Source organism: Saccopteryx bilineata, chromosome 10 (assembly GCF_036850765.1).
Source record: "Saccopteryx bilineata isolate mSacBil1 chromosome 10, mSacBil1_pri_phased_curated, whole genome shotgun sequence".
Taxonomy (NCBI): Eukaryota; Metazoa; Chordata; class Mammalia; order Chiroptera; family Emballonuridae; genus Saccopteryx; species Saccopteryx bilineata.
Genome location: NC_089499.1, coordinates 12,912,784 through 12,935,546, shown reverse-complemented (window position 1 = coordinate 12,935,546; position 22,763 = coordinate 12,912,784). Strand labels below are relative to the sequence as shown.

General features: G+C 41.9%; 1 long non-coding RNA gene across 1 annotated transcript; it reads right to left on the bottom strand.

The window, feature by feature from the left end:
* Positions 1-3,729: 3,729 nt before the first annotated feature.
* LOC136314107 (uncharacterized) lies at positions 3,730-22,579 on the bottom strand. Its single transcript, XR_010727275.1, has 3 exons — positions 21,652-22,579; positions 14,324-14,422; positions 3,730-4,066 (listed from the first exon to the last, which is right to left on the bottom strand). It is a non-coding gene; the product is annotated as an uncharacterized lncRNA (long non-coding RNA).
* Positions 22,580-22,763: the final 184 nt, after the last annotated feature.

Below are 22,763 nucleotides of genomic sequence, written 5' to 3'. Positions count from 1 at the left end.
CTTGACCTTACATCGTGAACCTAACAGAACACCATAGAGAAATGGGCCCTTAATTCCATTCTCCATAGTGTGAGTTGACCTTTTAATAGAAAGGATAAAGAGATTACAGGAATATCACTGCCCATTTTGCTCCTGGAGGAAGTGTCTTTAGCCTATGAGGGTCTCTCATGGTAAAGAGATGAGATGGGCCAGGGCAGGGCTCCAGGGAGCCGATGGTTCCCTCTGGCTCCTGAGCACTGGCTCAGGCAATGTCTGAGGAAAGCCAAGGAGGAGAGCCAAGGTGTACTCTAGAGCAGGGGTCCCCAAACTGCGGCCCCTGAGGCCATTTATCTGACCCCTCGCTGCACTTCCGGAAGGGGCACCTCTTTTATTGGTGGTCAGTGAGAGGAGCACATTGACCATCTCATTAGCCAAAAGCAGGCCCATAGTTCCCATTGAAATACTGGTCAGTTTCTTGATTTAAATTTACTTGTTCTTTATTTAAAATATTGTATTTGTTGCCTGACCAGGTGGTGGCGCAGTGGATAGAGCGACGGACTGGGATGCAGAAGGACCCAGGTTTGAGACCCCAAGGTCGCCAGCTTGAGCGCGGGCTCATCTGGCTTGAGCAAAGAGCTCACCAGCTTGGACCCAAGGTCGCTGGCTCCAGCAGGGGGTTACTCGGTCTGCTGAAGGCCCACGGTCAAGGCACATGTGAGAAAGCAATCAATGAACAACTAAGAAGTCGCAACGCGCAACGAGAAACTGATGATTGATGCTTCTCATCTCTCTCCATTCCTGTCTGTCTGTCCCTGTCTATCTCTGCCTCTGTAAAAAAAAAAAAAAAAATTGTATTTGTTCCCATTTTGGGGGTTTTTTTACTTTAAAATAAGATATGTGCAGTGTGCATAGGGATTTGTTCATAGTTTATTTTATTTTATTCATTTTTTATGGAAGATAGAGAGAGGTAGAGAGAGAGACAGAGAAGGAGAGAAGGGGGGAGGAGCTGGAAGCATCAACTCCCATATGTGCCTTGACCAGGCAAGCCCAGGGTTTCGAACCAGTGACCTCAGCATTTCCAGGTCGACACTTTATTCACTGTGCCACCACAGGTCAGGCCATAATTTTTTTTATAGTCTGGCCCTCCAACGGTCTGAGGGACAGTGAACTGGCCCCCTGTGTGAAAAGTTTGGGGACCCCTGCTCTAGAGTATAAGGATATATAAAGGGATCCAGGAGAGGAACAAAATAAGAAGTAAATGCACCTATGCCTGGAGTTCCATTTATAAAACTCAAGGAAGAGAGAGAGATGGAAAGAAATATGGTGGAAAGAAGAAGAAGGAAAAGAGGTAGAAAGAATAGAGAGATGGGTTAGAGTGCTTCCTGTTGCCCAGCCTTTGTAATGGTGTCATTTTAATTTTGAGAGGATGTCCTTAAAGTTCAGAGAGGTGAATTGACTGCCCTTAGATGACTTAGCTAGGCAGTGGCAAAACTCAGATACAAACCCAGTCTGACTCACTCCAAAACTTGTTCAGTTTTGCAGCCCAACACAAACATGCTTGGCAGGCAGTTAGATTGGGTGCAGCTCACTGCAGAGGTGAGGAGAACTCAATTAATTAGGTACCCAAGTGTCATTCTCTAATCACTCATTCACATTATTAATGACAACTGAGTAATAAATAACATTTGAGAAATTACCATATGCTATATGCTATGCATGCCACTTAATCTTCAGAACAACCCCATTGTACATTAGAATTACTTGGAGAGCATTTAAACATATGAACTTCTGGTGGCCCTACCCTAGGCCAATGATATTAGAGTCCTTGGGATTGGAGCGTAGCATCAATATATTTTAAAAACTCGTCTGGAGCAAGTAATGAACAATCAGGGTAAAGAACAGAGATCCTAGACTTTAGCATGTATCAGAATGCCATGTTAATAAACAATTTTGGGGCTTCACTCTCAGAATTTGTGATTTAGTAGATTGGGTTGGGGATCACAATTTTGTATTTCTACAAAGATACTGCTAGTCGGGGTCTTTACTTTGAGAACCATCTGTTGAGGACAACTTTGAGGGTGGTGTTCTAGTTATTCCACTTCACATATTAACCAACTGAGGTTTGGTGATGACCAAGCCAGAACTTGCACTCAGATCTGTGATCCATGCCTTTAAGATCTCTGCTTTCTTTGCTTTATCTTGTACGGAAGTTGATCAGGCCTGGCTTTGCTAAATGTATCACTAAAAAGCAGTTACAGCTGAATTCCAACATGGTATAAAAGTCTGCTGGCGGCGGCACTAAGTCAGTTCCAGATTCTTGCATGCTAGCAAGAAGGAAAAAGCCTTCGAGTTTAAAAAGCTAATTTAGCTTCATTAATCAAGATAACATTAATTGCTCCAATCTTCTTAATGAAGGACCGCTATGCATAAAAAAACAAAATACTTCATTTAACATGACTACCAAGTGCCTCACCCAGGCCCTGTGCTTAGAGGCTGAAAGCTCTTCTGGATAAATGTTCTCTCCGGAGTGGACTCAGCTGTCTGTATCGCCCGCCTGCTCAGCCAGGATGACCCGTAGGAAGCCCAGATTCCGGGACAGTGGTCCTTTCATTGAGAAAAGGGGTGTGGAGCCGAGACCTGCCATGATAAGGTGACTCCCTGACTCTGCTCTCTCTCTTCCACCTTCTCCCTGATACATGACCTTTTATTTTATTTATTTATTTATTTTGAGAGCCATTCAACTAACAGGCTGATAGGAAACAGACAAAAAAAAAAAAAGGTCTTGTATATATTCTCTAAAAACAGAGCCTGGGATAAACCTGTTGTGCAGATTATTGAGGGAGCGCTTTCCGTTCCCCTGAGAGGAAGGAAATGAGGCAGAAGAGGAAAAGAACCCAGGCAAAATGTAAGTTCAGCTGCAGTCAAGCCTCAGCCAGATCCCACGGGCAGTTCCGGAGCGTGAGTTGTGAGTTCCGGCACAGCGTGCACCCGGCATCCGTCAGTGGCTGGCTGCAGGCCATCTTGCTGCCTGCTGTCTTCTGTCATCAGGCACTTGTCACTCATGCAAAGACAAATAGGAACTGCCTGGAACTTGTATCTAACCATGCCCTGCCATAGCTAGTATTAATTGAGTGCTAAGTATTGTATGTGTGGGCCACTGACCTAAGATCTTTATATGCATTATCTCATTTAGCTCGCTCTCACACAAACAGAGGGGGTATTACTAGCCCCAAAGTAAACCACTCTAGTGCACAGAAACACAGGCAAGATTTCCAGACTCTTTTCTGAAGCCAACATAGCTCAGATACCAAAAAATGACAAAGGGCACATGCAGGAAGGGAGGGAGGAAGGGAGGGAGGGAGGGAGGGAGGGAGGGAGGAAGGAAGGAAGGAAGGAAGGAAGGAAGGAAGGAAGGAAGGAAGGAAGGAAAGAAGGAGAAGGAAAAGGAAAGGGAAAGGAAGGGAAAGGAAAGGAAAGGAAAGGAAAGGAAAGGAAAGGAAAGGAAAGGAAAGGAAAGGAAAGGAAAGGAAAGGAAAGGAGGGAGGGAGTGAGGGAGAGACGGAATGAGGGAGGAGAGAAAGAACACAGTAGACTAATCTCACTTATAAACAGTAACAAAATAGTACAGGCAGGAAAATTTTAAGAATCTTTATCATCACTACAATTATATAACAAATATAGCTAATAGCCAATACAACTAGACAAGAGAAAGAATAAGACATATAAGTATTAGGATATTAGAAAGGCATAGGCAAAAATATTACTATATGTCAATGGAACAATTTCATATCCAAGAATATAAGAGAATCCATTGGATTTTACAATTCAATGACCACATATTTTTTTTCTTGAAAGCATTCTTTTCTAATCTAGATTTTCCTTGACTTTACTTTCACTGTGGCTTTCTGTTGTTATACGAGGGTCATTCGGGCTAAGCAGCAACAGAAGCAGTGAGATTGGAGCTGAAGAGCCACATGGCAAGACAACGGCTTCCTGTGCCGAGAGGCAGGCCCCCGAGTCCAGAGTGAACTGAGCCACTCTCCTCTTGTTCAACCACTTCTGTGATGGATGGACATTGTAGATGAATCTGCACATTGGTAAAAACAGTGTGTGATACGTATCCCTTTTCTGTAAATAGAGCCGAAACATACTTTCCCCCCAGGTGTTGGAAGAAAAGGGAAGGAAAAACTGTATAATAGCTGCAGTTGCTGAGAATTTGGTCATACCGTCAACCCGCTCCTACATTAAACTGTAAAGATTTTGAAGGCAGTACGCCTCTGAGGCGGGAAGCCTGAAGCAGAAATAAACAGAAGGCTTGTGGGTTGGCAAGGAAGCAAATAATCTTGCAAAGTATTTTCGACTCTCAAAAAAAAATCCATTTGAAAGTAAACTTAGCCACAACAGGAAATGTTAGAGCTATTCCAAATGCTCATTAAACATATCACCAACCTGTGTGAACAGAGCTAGGACTGCTTACTGGGAAGCAACAGTCTTTCCAGAATATAAAAATGTCAACGTTCTTTTTTGCCTGTTAATTCCAATATTGAGAATTAAAAACCAATTATAAACAACATAGAAAAGATTATTAGAAAAATAGTATCAGAGTGCAAGTGTTATTTTTTTCCTCCACCTGTTGGCTTTGTGAACCTGGCATAGCTACTTAACTTATCTGACACTGTTGCGTTTTCTAATAGAATTATTACTGAAAATGTAGTGACAGCATATTGTTACAGTGAATAAAGAGAATGAACCAAAGAGTATCTACAGGGTTGAGCAGAAGTAGACTTATAGTTGTGAGTATGTGAAACAGTTTATTCTTGTATTATTATTTATTAATTATATTATTATTTTTCCACACAAGCAACTATAAACCTACTTTTGTCCCACCCTGTAAAATATGCTACATTTGTGTAAGAGGAAAAAATGCAATAAGACACCATACATGTATCTGTTTATTTTTGCAAAAGGAAACACAGGAAGGCTAAACCCAAAACTAATGAGATGGGTTACCTAAAGGAGGTGGGTGAGAATGGGGTTGAAGGGTGGGGGGACACAAACTGACACCCCTCTGAGTATTTAGTTTGGTTTAGTTTTGACTTTAGGGACCATGGTCATGTGTTCTATAAACAAAAAGAAAAATAAAAAACAAGGATGAGAAGGAAGATCCTAAAATGGAATGCAAGCCAAGTCAAATGTATTTAACTGTACTTCAAACAAATAACATAAACAAACTGGGAAAATAAAAAGAACTAACCTAGATGTAACTATTTAACACAATATTTTGACTCTCTTGCCTCAGACTACACTAAAAGAATCTTAAACAAATACTGCACGGTAGTCAGTAGGGGTTTCTACCCGCCACAGTGGTGTGTGTTAGCAATTCTAGTGGAGAAACTAAATTCAATTTGTGGTTTTGGATTGGAATAGAAAGTTTCAGCACAAACTCATGGTTTCTAATATAGAGATATAGATAGATGATCAATAGATAGATTAATAGATAGATTGATTGATAGAATTATATGTATATACATATATATTTCCTAGATCTGTCCACTGATAGTCTAGAAGCCATGACACAGCAGTAGCAACGAGCACATCCAATGTCCAGTCTTAGCTTCTAACTATCATCCTCTAAAAAAAGAAACCAGAAGTCCTTGCAGAAATGGTTGATTCTGAGGCTGGGACCAGAAGAGTATAAGATGAGCCTTGAAAATTTTGTCATGCCAAAAAGCAAGAAAGTGACAAAGATTGATAAGAGATATTTAAAAGACATAAAACCTAACTTATAGGAGCATACCTGGCCAAATATGGCACAATCTGAGTACCAAATAAAAAAATGACAGTAATGTATTAGAACACATTGAATTAGAAAAGAATCCACGAGGCCACAATGATACCCAAATTTAGAGACATAGAAGGGAAAAAAAACCCTCTTTTTTAGAGAAGATGCTATATAATATACGTAGAAGAAGTAATAGAGTTACAGGGGGTCCTCCGGTTATGACATAGTTTTGTTCCTATGACAGTGACGTAACCTGAATGTTGGTGTTAGTCGAATACACCCTACCCTGACACAAATGGCACACTTGTGCTTTTAACAGTCTAAAATGACATAGGTAAGCGTACCGGGGATGCCAACTCCCTCAGTCATAAGCTGCGTTACTGTGTATTCTTCTTCCACTGCATGCAACCAAACTAGTTTGCCCACCTACTCCATAAGTACAACGCTAATGGCGTAAGCATCTCAATTCTTTAAAGTTTTTATGGGAATGAATGTTGTAAAGTCGAAACATCGTATGTGAAGACTGTCTTAACTCAAGGACCCTCTGTAGTGGGGAAATCACCATTCTGCAAACTCAGTGTAATAATTGATTCAGACAAGATTTATCAATGGATACTAACATTATCAGGCAAAGAGTTCTTGGGAATCAGAATATTCAAGTAGTTTTAAATAGTCTCCCCCAAAACTACTTAATTGCAAAGGAAAAATTTTACCTTAACAATAAGAGACACAGAGAAACTACCTTTGCTTATGATCAAAGAGCTCATACAAAGAAGAAAGCACATAATGGAGAAGCCAGCTCCCTTACCTAATGTATAATATTATAATGTGGACCTTTGACATGGCAATAATACAAGAAATAGGGACATGAGATAGAAACATAGTTCTGAAAAGACTGAACTTAAGTGTAGACGATATGACTATGTGCCTAGAAATTCAAGAGTATCAAATGAAAAGCTATTTGAAGATACAGAAATACAGTTCAGAGGATGCTTAAAGATAATGGGAAAGTAGGGCACAGGTGGAAGTCAAGTCTAATTTTACCACTTGAATTCAGAGACAAGAGAAAATTTCTTGACTTCTGAATTAGTTACAGTGGTATTAGAGTTGAGGCTCCTAGTTCTAATAAACAAACATGTCTACACTTTCATAACCTTTAACTCAGAAATTCTATTTTTTGAAATTTATCCTGAGGGGATAATCAGATGTACAATGACAATTAATATACAATGCTCTTTATAGCTCCAGTACATGAATTTGTAAGACGTCACCCAAATCTTGTACAATCAGGAGGGTGACAGTGTAAGCCATCACTCAAACAGGAATTCTTCTGAGAGGGGAAGGCAGCGCTGTTAATAATTAAACCAGGACAACAGGCGTCAACAGGAATGGTGCCAGACAAGCCAGCCTGTCTACAAGTATCATAAATATGTATTACATTTATAATCAGGGAAGAGTTACTTTAAAATCTACTGGATTTTAACAGAAAACACAAGACCAATGAACAAAGAGAGGACACAAGTTGTGGGGTCTTTCAGCTAATGCAGGCTGACATACTGCCATTATCTAGCATCAAAGGACTAGAGCAACTTAGAAGGCTGGCTTGCCCAGGAAATCTACCATCTAGTTCTGGGCTTCCTCTCATGACTCACCCGCTCACAATGTGCTGTTAGACAGGACACTTTCCTGATCCTCTGCTATACACCTAGGAGCTCTTCATCCAGAATTTTCTTAACCTTTAGGTCACCAGAGGAATCTAACAATATCTTAAAGACACAATGAAGCAAACATCCGATAAAAGAAAAGTTACCCGACAATAGGAGGCCATTCCTTTGCACACACATCTGTTCATGCACCAAGAATGACCATGCACGGAGAGCAGCTCTTATAGAATTTTCTCCCAAGTGTTTTGGAAGCTCGGAGGGTTGTCTCATTTGGCCAACCTTACCAGAAATAGGATCAGGGAGGCTGTCCAAGAGGATGGGGTATTGTATTGAGGATAGAGTCTTGAAGGAAGTCTTCATGTGCTAAGGCTGCAAGAAGGCTTAGTGTAGTTGGTGCATGAGATCTAACCTAGCCCAGAGAGAAGATTCCAGGAAGGATGGATTGAGATGGGTGCACAGGTCCTTCCAGTCCTCTATCTCCCACAATTACTCTCAAGTTTCAAGCCTGGTACCTAACAAAATCACCTCTGTCTGTGTCAGGGTCATAACTGATCTGCTGGACCAAGAGCTAGCTGCCTGTGTATTATTAGATCTCCATGCCCCACCTCCTTGGGTGGAGATGACAAGACAAGACACACCCCCACTCCGTGCTGCTTTTGTCTTAACTCGGATGTGCCAGGATATAAAAATTTCTGCTAGTGTTACAGCTGCTAGAAGACCTGAGAGTGACTGCTCCTTCTGCTGCTGTCATCTGTCCAAGGAGAAGTGGAACTAGCAAGTCTTTTTTTTTTACAAATGGGAGTGCTTTAAACTATGTCTGGCATGAGCACAGACACAGCGGGGTTGATCTACAGGAGTGGTATTGGCAGCAATGGCTTGTCCAGATCTCTGAGAGGTTTAGCATTTAGAAAATAATCTCATTATAGTTCGCGTCATCAGACAAAGGAACTCAATAGCAACATTATCAAAAGATTAATTGGAGCTGACACGCAGATTCAAGGCTGACTTTTCTTCTCTCCCTTGAATCCACTTACTACCAAAACGCTGAGCAGAACACCCTCTTTTCCCAGTGTCCTCCATCTCAATAAATGCCATCTCTTCCCCATAATCCTTTCTTTCTCTCACACCCCACTTCCACTCCAGCAGCAAATCCTGATAACTCTGCTTTCAAACACCCAAGATGTTGCCACATCTCTCCTCTCCTTTGCTACAGCTCTGACAAGGCCACCACCAGCTCACTTAGACTGCTGTCACAGCCCCTGACAGGTCTCCTGATTCCAACTACACTCCTCTACCACCATGTGTACTCGACACAGTAGCCTGAGCATCCATGCTTTCATAGGGTAAATCTGAGTACCCCCTAGCTGAAGCCTCCAGTGGCTTCCATTGCATTAAGAATTAGGTCCGCAGACCCTACGGACTCCGGACTCATTCTGACATCAACTCCTACCGCAGTCCACTTTCCTTTCCCACCCCAGCCACTTTGGTCCACTTGATGTTCTTGGAAACACACATCAGGCCACCTCCCAGGGCCTTTGCGATTGCTCGGAGCACTCTTTCCCCAGACACCCAGAAGGCTTGGCTTCTCACTTCCTTCAGATTGCTCTCTACTCAAACATCACCTCCTCAGGGAGGTATTTCCTGATTGTGCTAATAAAGCGCTCTCTCACCTTCTCCTTTTCTTTTCTTCATGACATTTATCAGTGATCTTCCCACCATACAGAAACACACATTTGTTTGTTCAACAATTTGTTTATTGTCTGTTTCCTAAAATGTAATCTCCACAGGGACCAAGAAATTTGTCTTAAAAAAAGAAATTACTGTATACTCAGCACCTAGACCAGTGCCTCGGCAGCGGTCTCAAACTCAACTCAGCATGTGGGCCGCAGAGCAAGATCACAGCCGTTCGGCGGGCCGCACTAGGTCTACAAAAGGTAACTGTTACGCAACACTTTTCAGTGTCACAAAACGACCAGAAACTGTAGTTCGTGGATTAGTCCGCGGGCTGCACAAAAATTGTTCATCGGGCCACATGCGGCCTGCGGGCCGCGAGTTTGAGACCTCTGGGAGAGAGTAGACATTCAATAAATACTTATTGAAGCAAATGAGTAGTAACTAAAGTATTTCAAATTATTAACTTTATTTAATAATTCCCCAAATGGTCCCTATAATTATGTCATGTCACTAACTTGTACTTTTAAATGCTTTATTAAATAGAAGTAGAGCTGGGAACTGAGCCTCACCTAGGTCTCACAGCAGGACAGTGTCACACACTAGAACATTGTCTATCATATGTGTGACAACAAAGGAAAAGTTTGCTCTAAAACACAATGTCTAGCCTTACTGTGCAGATATATGTGTTTTGGAAGCATGTGGGGACAAGGCAGGGAGCACAGGTTCAAGAAGCTGTCACTGGCTTTCCTTGAGAAGGAGTCAGGACAACATTGCTGCTCACATTCAATGAGGAAGACACTGCTGAAGCTTCTCTGCAGCCAAGCAAAGACATGGCCATCTGCCTTTGGATCAGATAATATTCCTCAATGTTGGATGGGGACATCCTTTCTATTATGGCATTAGCTGCTAATCCTGAATGCATTGAAGAGTCACACACGAAGTTTTAAGAAAGAGCAGTGTATGGCCACAGCCTCCAGAGAGTCTAATTTATTGGCTTTAGGTGAGTCTAGAAGTTGGTATTTCTTAAAAGCTCCCCTGGTGATGTTCATGTGCAGCCAGGGGGCCAATGTGAGTAACCCTGAAAGAGTGAGTGCCCAGTCTGGACAGAGCCAAATCCAAGGCATCAGGGATGACACCTGGGAACTGGAGCTGGTGTCAGCCCTTGGAAAACTCTCAGCCCAGCAGAGAGCTTCGCAGCTGCACGATCACATCCCAATTACAACACTCAGGGCTCGACAGTTCTAGAGGTATGGAAACCCTAGGAAGAGTCAAGGAAAGAATGAATAAAAAGATTTAGGAGGCTAAAGTATAAAATACATGAGGCAAAAGTCAAAAGTTAGATTTATTGAACCTGGAGAAGTAGAGTTAGTAGAGAAAGAGTTGGTAGAAGTAGAGTTAATTTTACAACCATCTTTAAGTATATACGTATATCCCTACAGGAAGAAGAGGTAGTATAAAAAAAAATCCAGATGTGTGACATAGACACAGGAGAGGCTAACTGTTTGCACTTATACTATGTACACAAACACACACAGATTAACTAAAGGAGATGTTCACTATGTGCTGGATGTCTTCGTAAGCTCTGTGTGGAGCTGCACATATATTCATTCCTGTGGAACTCTCTCAACCCTACGAGATAGATAAAACTGTATTCTTGTTTTAGGATAAGGAATCTGAGGCACTCAAGGGTTAAGTAGCTTTGTTACTGTGTAGAACTGGAATTTAAATCTAAGCAGACTGGTTGCAGAATCCATAGTCTTAAGCATTACTTCGTAAGTATGTATATGTATGTACATAAGGCATATGTGTATTATGTATCTATGTGCATACATATAAGTATATGATGAAATGCTATGCGTGGGTATAGGTATATCTACCTACCTACCTTTGTGCACATGTACATACTAGATAGACATGCACTGCTATGCATGAGCACACACACACCAGATATACCTATAGATGCACAGATAATGTTTTAAAGAACATATGTGCCCATTTTGCTTTACAAGAAGATGCACAGTTTCCTTTACTTCTTTAGATGATCATTTATAATACTGGGACTCACAAATAAGTGAGCCAAAATTTTAAAGACCAAAACACTTCAGTTATCATGTGATAAGCCATTACAAATCCTTTGCCCTGAAAGTTTTTTGAGATGGATTAAAGGGAAGGCACAAATAGTTCAATGGGAAGTCTTGTGCATTTTGCCCTGGGTTATTTTAGCATGCATGTGATAGACAAATTCGGTGAAAAATGTGTTCTTTCTGGGATTTTCCCACTGAAACTAGAAACAAACATAAAAGACTGACTTTTAAAGGTTGAGGCTCTGCTATTCAGTGACTCAATGTCTCAATTGTTCTCTAATTGGCTAATTGGCGGTAGGAGAATGGGGGAGGAGGGGAGTGGATTGGGGAGGATGATGTGATCCTGCCTGCACATTAATTAACAAGACCATGAAAAAGCTTGTGTGAGTTTTGTTTTGCTTGGCCTGTTACTTTTTTAATCCAGTCAAGGCCAGAAAAATTGCTCAGCTGAGGCCAGCTCAAGTTGGCAGCCCACAACATCATAAACTAAACATTTTGGAGTGATTTTTCTAACATAGCATATACCTTTGTTCTCAGAAAGATGGTAGTAAGCAGCTCTTATATTTCTTCTACTCATGGCAAGTCCAGTTTTATTAATAGTCCTTCTTTCTCAATAGTTGATTGAAAGACTTTAAACTGAGTATCAGTGACCTAGCTCATATAACCCAGCTCTCTTACTGTGGCCAGAGGGCTGAATGCTTGGTGGTCATACCTGGGTCCTTCCCAGGAAATGGGGTAATAGAATGACTTGAGAATGTGATAATTCTCAAAAGGCAAAAAAGTACTGGATGCTCAGTGAACAGGATACTCTGTATCTTGTTTTCTGTAACATGAGAATTCAACTGCTGTGAAATTTCTAACTGGTTGGTCATTCATTGCCTCGTAGAGTCTGTCATCAGCACAGACGCTGGAGCAATTCATTCATTAATTATCCAACTTACATGATTCCAAACATGGAAGATCACTAGGAAAAACTGTCCATTTAGAACAAATTTTGTATTTTGGGTCTTTTATTATTTGAATTTGCAGATAACTAATTTTCTGCCCTATTTCATCCTTAAAGCATAACAGAGCCCTGTTCTCCTAAAAATGGGGGATGGATGTGTTTGGCCAATTTTATGTCCTGGCATATTATATAGGATGACACACATAGCAGATACTCCTGTGTTTATAGAATGTAGAAAACCACTAAGAAAAATGTGAAGAAAGAGATGCTAATGCTTGAATAAAAAGTATGGAGAGAAATGACAGATAATGGATAAAAGAATATTATTTCCTTTCATCTTACTTAACGAGCTCTGTTTTCTAGCCTTTTGATTTTCTCTGGTTGACTTGTGGATGTATTTGACTTGAATTCACGTACCCTCAAAAATAATAAAGCCTAGGCCTGACCTGTGGTGGTGCAGTGGATAAAGCGTCGACCTGGAAATGCTGAAGTCGCCGGTTCGAAACCCTGGGCTTGCCTGGTCAAGGCACATATGGGAGTTGATGCTTCCAGCTCCTCCCCCTCTTCTCTCTCTCTGTCTCTCCTCTTTCTCTCTCTGTCTCTCCCTCTCCTCTCTAAAAAAATGAATAAATAAAAAAAATAATAAAGCCTAAGAGTAAGAGGTGGACATGGTGCTCGGGTAGGACTTCAGGGGGAAGGAATTGACAGGGATTAATAATCTCTCAGCAGATGAAAATTGTACAGATTCCCTCTGTCTGAGTACACCACTCAGGGATCAAGAAATGCATTATAAAACATCCATAGGATGGTATAATCTGCAGTTGTTAAAATAGTGACATGGGAAAGTGTACATAATATTTTGCCAAGTGAAAAATGCCTCTAGAAGTACATTATGTCATCATTTTCATAATGTATATCTATATTATATATATAACCAAATATTACCAGTGTGGTCTCCAAAGATGTAATTTGAGCGCATTTCTCCCTTTACTGCTTCCTTATGTTTTATAGGCTCCTAGTGTAAGAATGTGTTACTTTTATAATTATGTGAAAATAAAAATGCAAAATGTAACAATCAACTACGGTAGTACCTCACAGAAAGTCATGCTGACAAAATATTTGCAAATGGAAAAAAACTGATTCATGTGCCCCTGTTGTATCTATTTTGAAATCAGTATTATAGGGCGATGGGGAGAATTTTTGAGGGTTGCCAGATCTAAGGCAACAGAGTATGCCCTCTTGTTAGACCCTGGTCCAAAGTTTTTACATGCTTTAACTCATGTACGGCTCACAATATCCTATGAGGCAGTTACTAATGTAATCATCCTACAAATAAAAAAAAAGAAGCACAGAGATTTTAAATTAAGATGTGTTCATGTCAGACACCAGGGTTCTTGCTCTTGACAACTATTCTATAGTTCTCTCCTGTACCGTGAGAAAGAACATTCCAGAGTATCTCTCATCTGAAAAGAAAGGACTTCTCAGAAAAGAAAGTAGATCTGTGAGCAGAAAGCTCAAATAGCTACTAGATGACCTTGACCTTCCTCCTCCTTGTCTACTCATGGAGGAATTCACCTTGAGCTTTGAGGACAGCATCGACCATGTAGAAGCTGGAGCATAGAAAATCACTGGAATAAATTGTGTGTCAGATTCCCTCTGACTTACAACCCAGTTTATTTAGTGAATGAAACCATTCTAAATCATCTAGGCACTAGCCAACCCACTTCCTGAGTGAGCTCGGCAAGATCAGCTGAGCCAGCCCAATTCCAAAGACTCCCCCAACCAACCCACAGAACGATGCACTAATAAATGCTTAATGCTTTAAACTGACAAGTTTTGAGGTAGTTTGTTATACAGTAGCAAAACCTAATCAATACAGTGTTCTGGACATGATGAGGACTTGGATGGAGTCTTTCCCTTGATAACCTGATTCCACTTTGACCCTTAATGTCTGGATAGAACCTCTGAATTTCAATCAAACTCCACATCAGGTCCACGGCCTTGGCAAATTAGCTCACATCCCGTGCAACAGTATTGCCCAATTCCTCCGAAAAGTGGCCCCTGGAGGCTGCTGTCTCTCAACTCACCTTACCTTCAACATCCTTTCATAGGGAGGATGTAGAGCTTTATGGATTCCTTTCAGGTCATATAAGAGCCAAGGAAGTGTCAGGGTGCCATCTCCTGTTTTTCTCACCTTAAATCTGCCACAGTTCCATTCCTGTTGGCTTGCAGCTGCTCCAGGTTGCCAGATGGGAGCCATGTGAAGCTGTCTCCTCCCAGAGCTCCAGACTGCCTGTGGAAATAAATAGAGACCAAGGAAATAGGAAAACCACCATCACTTATGTTTGGTAGAGTCAAAGCCAGGCAGGGTAGTAGGAAAGCTTTATCATCAACGCACTAAAGAAGGCTTTAGATGTGCTTGGATTAGAGGTTGTTGACATAGGAAATCTGGAGGCAGGGTACCCAGAACTGGGGAATCTTATGTGATTGGTTTAGAAAGCCTATTTGGCTTACTCTGGTTGGTCCCGAGTCAGAAGTTGGGGCAAAATTTAGAAAAAAATGGCAATGATTAACAAAGTGTTCATTGCTCTGCAACAATTGCTGTAAAGGTTGTGTTTTCACGTCTTCAACTAGTTGCTGCAGAAGTGTGTAAGGCAGCTTTCAATTGTCATCTATGAGAAGGCCGTTTTTCATTTGCATATTTAGTCTCTTGGTCTCCCTGAAGGACAACCTCTCACTTGCAAAAGATTGACCAATTCAGGGAAGGCTATAAACTCAGATCTTCGCTGTTTGGGTTTGTTCAGTTGTCTTTGCGATTAACTGTCTTCTAAGATCATCTTGAGCTTCTTTGTTTTTGTATAACCCTGGTGATTATCTGTTCAGAGAGCAGCCATGCAGTAAGGACTTAAGATTCTGGAAAGGATGCAAGAGACCAGCATTATGACCACTCACAAAAACTAAAATAACAGTCCCTATAAGACACTTTAGAACCAGGATTGCCATACCCAGGCCAAGTGAACAAATCACATGGGCCATAAGCATCAACCTTAAAAAGCCAAGTGGCTTTTTTCTTTAAGAAAATGATGTATTGTTTGCTGTACTTTGCCTATTTCATTAACCTAAGTACAGCAATGAAGAAGTGTTAGAAATGGCACAGGCACCGCCATGGCTAGCCAGCAAAACATCTAGAGGAATACAATAGTCCAGTGGTCAGCAAACCGCGGCTCGCGAGCCACATGCGGCTCAATCAGATTAAGGACATTTTTAGCAAAGCTCAGTTTAGGAGTACCCTAATTAAGTTAATAACAATGTACCTACCTATATAGTTTAAGTTTAAAAAATCTGGCTCTCAAAAGAAATTTCAATCATTGTACTGTTGATATTTGGTTCTGTTGACTAATGAGTTTGCCGACCACTGCAATAGTCCATCACTACTTGTGATAATGAGTTGCAATTGGCCTGTATTTCATCTCAGGTGGAGGTGGTATTGCTAATAACTTCTTCCAGAGTTAATAATAAGTTTCTCATAGTGCTTTCTGCTTGTAAGTTTCCCACCGTTGGGATCACTGTTCTGATTGTTGATGTATACAATTCATTAGTAATTGCCCCGGTTGGAGCGCCTGAATAATCAAGGGCTGGCTTGTTTGAGAACTTGCAGCTGAGTTAGTGATTGCCAGAATTAGGGTTTCTGTATACAGACAAGTCTTGGAATACTGTTCCTAAAGTGCAGGAGGTATTACTCTGAGGCAAACAAGACCAGCCATCCTGGCTGTAAAAGAAATAGTATCCAATAGGGTGTACATGGAGATTCAGGAGAGAAGGAATTGTTGACAACGGAGGGGTCAAAAGAAAGGCCTTACATGAGTCTACTTACATATTTGGATTTCTATTAGTATCTTCCAAGTGGCGAGTGATTGGCCCATGACTCCATGGAGGTTGTTGAATTCAAAGGTAGAACCGATTGCAATTGGTTCTTTTTCTGGAAGAGAAGAGCTCTTCCAAAATTTATATATCGATTTATTGAAGGTCATTTGTCCACAGAGATGTAAATGCCACTATCTGTGATTCCCTATAATCTTGTTTGATAAGACTGGCATGGTCCAGAGGATTTTTATCATGATGATCTGATGATGGACGGCATGTACAGCAATCAGTACTATTCAGGGCAGAGGCTACTGTGTGCGATAAGCTAAGAATGGTGTTAGAATGACTATGTTCTGACCTAACAATTATAATAATGAGATAAGAAAAGAGAAAAAGGGCCATCATGGGTGAGTAATAACCGGGGGTCTGAGGAGAGGGATGGTTATAAGTAAGCAGGTGTATAACACAACAAGAATTAGTTAGGGATCTTAGTCCCATGCCTTGGGCAGCAACTGTCCACTATCCTAAATTATCTGCATTTCCCAAAGATCCTGGGTCAGCTGCCTACTTCCAAAGAGTAGATGCCACTAGCAGGTCTCTGAGAACCCTAAATGTGAGGTCTCTTATTGGGGTCGCCTGCCAACTGTGTGGAATTCTGAATTACTTCTTTGGTTGTGAAAGAGGAACCCAAGGATTAATTCCCTGGAATTTCACTACTGTATTTTTTGTTAACAGTATACGATAAAGTTCCTGCCAACCAATAAAGTTCAAGAGTAGCGTTTCTGTGATGTTTTTTCCAATAGATGAAATATCCTGGTTTAAGATCAGGAGGCAGCCGATGTTGTTTAAGAATGTCATGGAAAAGCAGCCTTATCTGTTGATGATAGGATAGAATACCTGAGTCCCTTGCAACATTTTGCCATCTCCGTATATAACAGGGCAGAATATTAGAGGTGAGATCCCTAAGTGCATTCATAGGTCTTCCAGTTACCAGATGATAGAGGGATAACCGATGTGTTCCTGAGGGAGCAGACTGTATGGCCATAATTTCTTATAGCCTCATCTTTTCTCCTTGTGCATGATTGAATTATGGTCTAATCAAATTCTGTTGAAAATGTTTTGGGTGTGGCTTTTAGTGGACTAAATTTGGGGTCTCTCAGGGGTTCAACTCTCCAGCCCCCTCTGTATTCATGGTCCTCTACAAATGCTATCTTGTTTCCATCTTGTCGCCATCCTCCCCAGGGGACCAAGAAAGATTCAGTCCTGAATCCTTGGTAGAACTAAATAGTGTGTTTTAGCTATTTGTTCCAAGTGATTCTCTTGCTGCCCTGGAAGTGAGAGTGCTACATTTTTTCTTCCTGTAGAGTGGAAGCTTCTTCCACATGATATTCCCTTTCTTCCCCACCTTTAGATTTTTATCTTCCAGTGGGATCCACTTTTCTGTCTCCTGGAGCCATAAACCTCTTAGCTCTGTAGTGGTGGTCATGGTGGAAAGGGGGTTGCTGGGAAGAGAAATATCATCAGTGAACTGGCAATATCATTGCAACCAGCATAGACAGTCTTCACCTCTCAAAGGAACTTTAAAATATATGAAAATTCAGGTCACCTGATTTTAAAAGGATCAGTGTGAATATTCAACATGCATGAAAACTTTTGAACATCTCTGAATTGTAAATGTTGGCGAATGAGCATTTTCTCTGGCATCCTCATTCAGTATTTGTCCCGCACTTCCTTTGCGCTAGGCTCTGTCCAAGGTACCTCGAGATACTAGTGAAGGATATAAAGATCTCTGCCTTCATGCAGATTCCATTCTAGTGGGGGAAGATGAACAATAAGTACTAAGCAGAATCTGCTTGTAAGTTTCCCAAGCAGGGTGACAAGTGCTATGGAAGGAAGAAAAGGCTGAGCAGGGCAGGGAGGATCAGGCACTGAGAAGAAAGAGCAGGCTCCTGTGTCTCCTTGTCTTTGGTGATGCCTGACTTCATTTCAATAGCGACCATACTGCTAAGCCTCAGTGAATTAGATCATGAGAATTAAACCTTCCCCCAGGGCTTGAGGATTGTTTTGAAGGAGGTGCACACTCACACACAGGGCTCTGGCTAAGTTTCCGGGTATTACTGCTAATTTTATTAGTCCTCAGCACAGCTGCAGGCTGAGTCAGCTGTCACACATCTCAACTGGTTCCGAATTCGGAGAAGCACTGTATCTGATTTGGCTGCAGAGGTTATTAGCAAAGACTGGGCTTTATCTCAGGGACCTGATTTTCAGTTTAAAAAAAAATTGTAAGAGGAGAGAATCACAAATCAAAAATTTGTAAGTCAGTAACCACATATACTTATGTCAGATAATATTGTTATTATCAATATCTCTCACCAGCATCAGGATCCCTTATTGGATACACTAGTCAGGGCTATTCGCCAACATTTAGTCAGTGAATGACAAGATTCTATGATTACTTCTACAGTGTCCTTCCAAGATAGAATCAACTTTACCAAAGAAAGCAGCGAAGCTTTTTTAAAAGCCATTATGTAGTAGGAAACAAACAGCTGTGTAATAAATTAATTGTTCCAAAGGATATCTCAGAGAAAAATACTGTATTTATTAGAAAAAATAAATTCTTTTCTCTGCATTTCTATTTAGGCCTATATGATCCGTTTCACCAACTCAAGATACACATATGGTCACATGTCTTTGTTTTCTTAATTAGTCACTGTTGAAGAGCAGAAAAATCCAAAATTGACATTTTGAAGCCTCCCACCCATCTTCATTTGTCCAAAAACATGAATATCTTCTTAGTTCAGTGGGGTCTATTCTGTTTCCTTACACAGCAAGAAGAGTGACGTGTTGTGGTTCTCAACCTCTTGCTGCCTTATGTGGTGTTGTTGAGGACTGGTCCTGTGTGTCTAGATGTGCACAAGCTTTTATGTGAATGTCAGCTTTTATTTCTCTAGAATAAATGCCCGAGGTGAAATTGCAGGGTTGTTTGGTAGATCCAATTTTAGTTTTAAAAGAAAGAGCCAGATTATTTTCCAGAGTGATTTTACATTCCTGCCAGCAGTAAATAAGTGACATAGTTTTTGTCTCCTTGCCAGCATTTAGTGTAGGCACTATATTTTTTTAAATCTTATCCATTCTGATAGGTATATTGTGAGATCTCATTATACCTCTGATGTACATTTCCCTGATGGCTAATGATGTTGAGCATCTTTCCATGTGCTTATTTGCCAGCTGTATATGCCTTTCGGTGAATTATCTCTTCATGTCTTTTGCCCATTTTCTGATTGGACTGTTTAGTTTTTACTATTGACTATTGAGAATTCTTTTTCCTAGATGCAAGTCCTTTGTCAGATATGTTATTTGATCATATTTTCCCCAGTATATCATTTGTCTTTTCATCCTCTTAATAGTTTTTTTAATAGAACAAATGTTTCTTTTTTATTTCTATGAGGCCCCATTTATCAATTTCTCCTTTCATCCACTTTTTTTTCATTTAATAAATAATTACTGTATGTCTACAATTTATAGAGATAATTTAAGGAATCAAAGATGTGACATGGTGCCAACTTCAAAGCATTTCCAGTTTTGTTGGGGATATTAGAGATATACTCAAATAAGTAATATTATATAACATGTGCTAAAATGCCATGGAAGAAACAGAGATACATTTTTCTTTTTAGAAGATCAGGAATCATATTTTGTATGATAGGATAGTCACCACTTCTATGCCAGAGAATCCCGCAAAATGGCATAGAAACTCTCTTTATATATTCATTTTTTTCCAGGTTAAAATGATAATTTTTAAACAACAGATTGAATTTCATTCTGTGCAAAGCAATTCCACATATATTGTATCAATTAATAACAATATTTCAGGGCAGTGGCGAGGATTACACTATAGATTTTATTTAGGGAATCAAGGCCTCAATGAAGTTAAGTAATTTGTCCAAGGTCACACACACAGGAAGTGATAAGGTCAGACTGGCATTCCAGTCTTCCAGACTTGTGATTAATGCTCCTTTAATTCTCCTCAGAATCCTCTTGAGATGTGTTCTTTTCCTGTCGGTATAAACTCATCAATCTTCTATCTAAGAAATGGACTGTCCGATTCACATTTCAAAGGTTCACATTTTAAAAGAATACAGGATACATTTCCTTGGTAACAAAAGTCAATGAGTTCTTCTTGATAAAGGAAGAATCCACGTGGTCAAGATGATGTGGCAAATGGAAAAACAGGCACTGCCTATGAGACATGAGGGGCAAAAGGAGGGATGGATATTGCTAGAATTCAGTCCAGGGAGTAATCAAGGAGGTAGCATTTTAGGTCGTCTTCTCATAGGCTCATTGTTACCCAAGTCACCTTCCAATGCCAAACCTTTCATGGGGAATGATTTTTAAAAAAATCAATAATAGCTCTGGTGAAAAATTGAAGTTGCACCTACCTGTTTCTGACCCAAAGGACAACAAACAGGGAAATAACTGGGGCTCTTATTCATGATGTCTCTGGATTTCCACTGTACTTTCTTTCTGTATTTTTTATGACCTTGCCCAAATCATTAAACTATTCTGCACTATTTGTCCTTTTATTTTAAAGTTTATAAGTTAGGCAAGATGTTAGGATCTTGTAAAGAGATGAATGAATATATAGGTCAGTTTTGAAAACATTTGCATGATATCAAATAACCTTTGAACTCATTCTTGTCATGATGCAGACATGGTTGGACCACATGTAGACAGCAATCCTTCCACATTCTACATTCAGACCTTTAACCCTGATGCGCTGGGATCAAGCTGTAGAACCATAGGTCTTCACAGTGTCCGGACATAAGTGTTTACATGTGGTTTACTGTTGACTGGCAGGAGGGCACCGGTAGGAAAGCATTCATGAGCTACCTGCAAACATTGGGCAGATTTATTCCCACCTGAGCTCATCTTGGTCCTTTACCCACAAACAATGGGGTTATCCCAGTCCTGACCATCAGAATACCCAATTCCTAGACAGCTCAAGGAGTAGACCATGACTGAAGCAGGGCAAATGAGTTTTCCTGGGCAGTTTAATGGGCACCCTGGGAAAGAGAAAACTCACCTCATTCTTGGGACCCAACCACTGAGGAGAAGATTATCTTGGAGCTGCCCTGAGTTATCATCTGAAAGTAAGTCAGCTTAATATAATAATAAAGCCCACAGAGAAAAGCAGAGAAGAGAGGAGGGAGAGAGGAAGAAGGAGGGAGGAAGTAAGTGTGTGTGTGTGTGTGTGTGTGTGTGTGTAGGCTGAGACTCTAGTTCTACTACTTTGGACCTCACATGAACCCCTGAATCAGCATGTGCCTGAAGTTAGACCTACCATTTTGTGTCACAAAAGGTAAAAATAAGACCATTAGATAAATACATTTTCCCTAGGACACTACACAAGAACATGATAGTGATGGTTGCCTTCAGGGAGAACTGAGAGGCTGAGGGACAAGGGTGGGCACTGTATAGCCATCTGCACTTTTTGAATGTTGTACCATGCCGATGCTAATGAAGCATAGATAAATAAAATTAAAATTGAGTAAATAATAATAGAAACAAAACAAAATTGCTTCTACTTTAACCAGCTCGTAGATAATAAAATCCCTTTAAGAGAGAACCCTAGCTCTTTAGAGAAATCAACTTCTTTACCTTCCAAGTTCCCTTCTTAGAAGTTTGTTTGTTTGCTTCTGCTGCAGACAGATCAACAAACGGGCAAGCCATCTGTTTCTGCTGCACAAGTTTCCACTGAGAGAACAGCCTCAACCCACCGTCTTGAGTGAAGGTTCCAGGGTTTTAGGATCACCAGTGGAGCTCCACATGAGTTTTATTCTGATGCAGTGACTTCCATCATGCAGCTAAAATGGATAATGTGTTTTCACAGCCGAGGAGTTGGAGCCACTGCAGTCCGTCTCCGGAAGGTTTCAGGCCTTGTGCCCAATGGATGCAAACGCGCCAGGAAGCCCTGGCCTGGAGCGGAACCTTTCAACTTCCAGCGGCTCTTCCAGGACCTGGAGCTCCTGGCCTAGCCCGGATACGTCCTCGCCGCAGCAGTCTTGGGGCGTCCTTCCGCCCGCGGGGCTCACTCAGCGGCGGCGCGGCCGCGACAAGGTCCCGGCGGGTCGGGGCACACAGTGGCCGGGACAGCTCCCAGCCCCGCGCGAACCCAGTCCGTGTGCGGAACCAACGAGCGTCGCTAGCACAGTAAATTCATGAGACTGAAAGGAATCCAGACCAGGGAACGGGTCACCACGGTGACTTTAAACACCCAGGAACTGACTGAGAAGTGGGGGACGGCTGTCTCTGGAGAAGCGCCCCGCCGCCCCGGGGGAGGCTCGGGCGGGAGGGCGCCCACAGTCCCGCCCGCGAGCGGCGGCGTAGGTAGAGCCAGGCCAGCCCGCATCCGGTGACCCGTCACTCCGCGGTCAAGGAGGGGCCGGGCTCCGGGTGTTCAGGGACAGAGGACAGGGAAAGGCTTCATTCAAAGCTGGGAATGACCTGAGGTCTCACTTGCGGGGTCCAGGGCCGCAGCCCGGACACCGCACTGCGCCGCGAGGGAGCGCCCAGGAGGGGGCGCGGATCCCCGGCCCCGGCGCGCGCAGCCGGCCCCGCCTCCTTCCGAGGCGCCCGCTCTCCCCGCGCGTGCCGCCCGCGCGCCTGAGGAGCGCCTGAAGAACCCGCGGGCAGGCAACCCCTGCCCCGGCGCAGGCGCCGTCGCGCGCCGCCCCGAACGCGGGCGCCCCGCACGCGCCCCCGCCCCGCCT